Below are 3405 nucleotides of genomic sequence, written 5' to 3'. Positions count from 1 at the left end.
CTAAGAAATCGCTTGAAACGGGAAAATACTCTCTACCTCAAGGCAGTGCTTGCTAGGAATATTTTACTGATGCGCCGAACGTTCTCGTGTTTTAAAATTTTGTCAGTGGATGTTAATGTCTACACTCATGCCGACAATCACCTGTTGTTAATTATGAGGCGGCAGTGGCGCCATGAAATGAACATCAGTTTTTGTGTGTGAATTACTTTAAAGCCTGCTATTTCACATTTTTATTCTTTTGTTTTGAGTTTATTATTCCAGTTAGTGAATAATATTTTATTTTCAACTAAACAAAGAAAGAAGCTCGCTGCTGTGAAACTAGCAAAGTCAGAAAGTAATATCACACTTGTGATAAATGATTTTGATTGCTAACAATGTTTGTTGATATGGTATCAATGTGCATTGGTTTTCATCGATAGCATTTAAGTTTCTTAGGCAATTAAAGCGGGATAAAAAAGGCAATATACAGTTTTTAGGAACAGTTTCATTAATGACTTTTATATTTTTTCCCTACTTACAGTTTTAAAACTATACCAAAAGATTTAAAAATTATCACATTACCCGCACCTTCCTATAACCCGCATCAACAACTGTTTGCGGAAGAATTAACACATTACCTGCGGGTAATCGCCTGGAAATTATGGTAGCTGTTGTTGATTTCAAACTTCGCTTTATTTATCCCGGCACTCGACCTCACTATTTTTTTTCCCCATGAAAACCATTGAAAGTTTGGGGTGCGGCCTATCTGCGGGTAAATACAGTATTTATTTTGCTTAACTCCATTTATTGCTTTTGAGGTCTCAACACGTTCTGGTTTCTTGATAATTTTAACACCTCCTTTAATGATAAAACCAGCAATGGGCTTGATGTTTTGTTTAGCTACTGTCTGAGAACAAGGGAGCAAACAAACTTAAATTTATCGATTTATATTTAAAATGCCAATGGTTATTGAGATCATTAACACACCTATTCAGCTGTACTTCAATCATATAACCTAGCCCTAAATTCTTTGCGGTTTCCCAAAGACCAGCAAATTCACTATGAAAAAAAAAAAGACAACGGAAACCACAATTTTAAACAGAGTAATATACTAAGGTCACTAAGCTCTTAAGGGGTCTTAATTAAAGGGTTTATTAAAAATCAAACTGATAACGATAACACGGCTCTCGAGAAGTTTTGTGTGCTCTCATTTTGTTCGAGGCTTACACCATATAGTAGCTCTGATAACAGGAGGTTCTTCGGCAAGGCCAACTCAACACTACTAGGTTGGTCTGTGAAAAGAAGGCCTAAGGTCCCTAAGAGTCCTAAGAAGTCTAAGAATACAAGACAAAAGTGACTGACGTGACTGGTACAAAGAGATGCTGGTCATGGAAAGGTTTTAAATTGGCAACATGACCAGCAATGCAAACCCCACGAACAGAGTCTCTCTAATCTTCGTATTAGGACTATTAAGGACATTAAGTATTCTTAAGTCTGTATCGTCCTAAACAAGCTTTATGTATAGGATAAATTATAGTGATTAAGCTATTGGTCCCATTGTATTTGTAATGTAAATAATGACATTGATTTTCTTGATTCGATTAACTTACCAAACACTATTCTTTAGCTTCAGCAGGCGTCTCTCTTCCCTTTTTACTTTACATCTAACTTTGTTTTTGTTTCGAAAATTCTCGCCGCCTTTCCCCTCCTCGTAAAAAAACGCAACACAATCGACAATTGCTTCTTCCGTTGCTGGTGTGGAAGGCACATTGGAAGCCATAGCTGACCATAGCATGCAAACTGACCAAATGATTGCCCTGGTGTCTTGGGCGTCATTCGACACATGTGATCCCCTACCATGACATTTTTTTCACGCATTCGTCTCAATAACTTTGGCGTTTTGCGGCTATTCGAGATACAGGTAATTGCCTGTCATATCGAAGAGAAACCGGAACCCAATTGAAGAGAAACCAGAACCCAAACAGAACAAGAGGAAAACCCAAAAACCGCTATTATTTTCTACCAAAGCCGAAAACCGGATGCTAAAAAGCGAAAAATCAGCAAACTGCAACAAATACCAAAACTGAAAAACCGAAGTCTTTTGGAAGAAAAACTGAAAAACCTGTCTAAAAAATAGCCAAAACGGCAAAACAGCAAAACCGAAAATCCCAATGTCTCCCTCCCTAAGGGATCTTTTCTTCTTCTGCTGTAATCGCTTCTTTTCTTCTTTCTTCATTTTATTAGCCACGCCATCTGTGCAACACTCCCTCAATTCTGCATCCAAAGCTTGTTGAAACGTACTCAATCTAAAATGTAACACAAATATTTAGTAATGCGTTCTCTACACCTGATATTAGATTCCAAAGTTCTTTTTCCTCACCTTGCCTCATCCTTGTTTACAAAGTTAATAGCGTCGCGCCATTGCTCTGTTCCAAGTAACGCTGTAATCCACAGCAAATACTGTGCAAACTTCTTGGGGGATACCGCTCTCTGTTTTCCTGGCACACCTCCGTGACAAACTTTGTCAGCCAAAAATCCAAGGATTCAGCGCTCATCTCCGAGAAGACTTGAAAGTCTAACCATTTGCGGATGTAATTACAAAGGCAGCACTTGCTCCTCAGTTATTTAAAGACCCTGAGTGTTGGTCTGGTCGGAGGCAAACTCATGACCTCCCGCATGGCAGCCCGGTGCTCAAGCAACTGAGCCACTGGTGCACGGTGGAACAAAACTATCCAAGTAATCTTTCTCTTCCTTCGCATTTTTTGGTTCTCGAAACACGAGTTTGGGCAGCATTTCAAGGAAAAGCTATCTGAAATTTAACAGCAGCTGAACAAGGAGAACTTTCCTGTCTGTATGTAATTAACTTTTAATGCATTCATATCACATTTAGAAAAATCCCTAAAGAGGCACGGGTCTTTGAAGCTGTTATCGGGTCTAAAAACACTCGGCTACATCTCGTGTTTTTAAACCCAGTAAACACTGCTGCTCGTTTTTTAAACAGTACATAATCTCTCATATGGTTGCTGGTTCTACCATCTATATGTTTTCTGTTATTTCCAATTTGATAACGTTTGAGATTTTTCTCAAACTTTTCATCGACCATTGTTTGGAGTGAAAGGTTTAATAGTCCAAATGAAAATTAGAAATTCTGAATTCTGAATGCTAACCATACAAGTCATGTAGAAATGCAAAACCTCTCGCCTTTCTTTTCGTTATGGCTGCCATCCATGCCTTTACCTTGCAGTCATACATGAAGCTTCCTGACGTTTCTTGTTTACAGTTCCCTTGCGAACACTCACACCAAGTTTTTGAAGTCTAGAAAAACCCTGATATTACAATTTTAAGTAAAGATCCACATGAGAAGGAAAGCGCTAATGAGCATCCATGATGCAATACTATCTTTTTCCCATTGTCTTAAAAAATGTT

The sequence above is a fragment of the Montipora foliosa genome, chromosome 6, assembly GCF_036669935.1.
Source record: "Montipora foliosa isolate CH-2021 chromosome 6, ASM3666993v2, whole genome shotgun sequence".
Taxonomy (NCBI): Eukaryota; Metazoa; Cnidaria; class Anthozoa; order Scleractinia; family Acroporidae; genus Montipora; species Montipora foliosa.
This window is presented reverse-complemented; position numbering follows the sequence as displayed.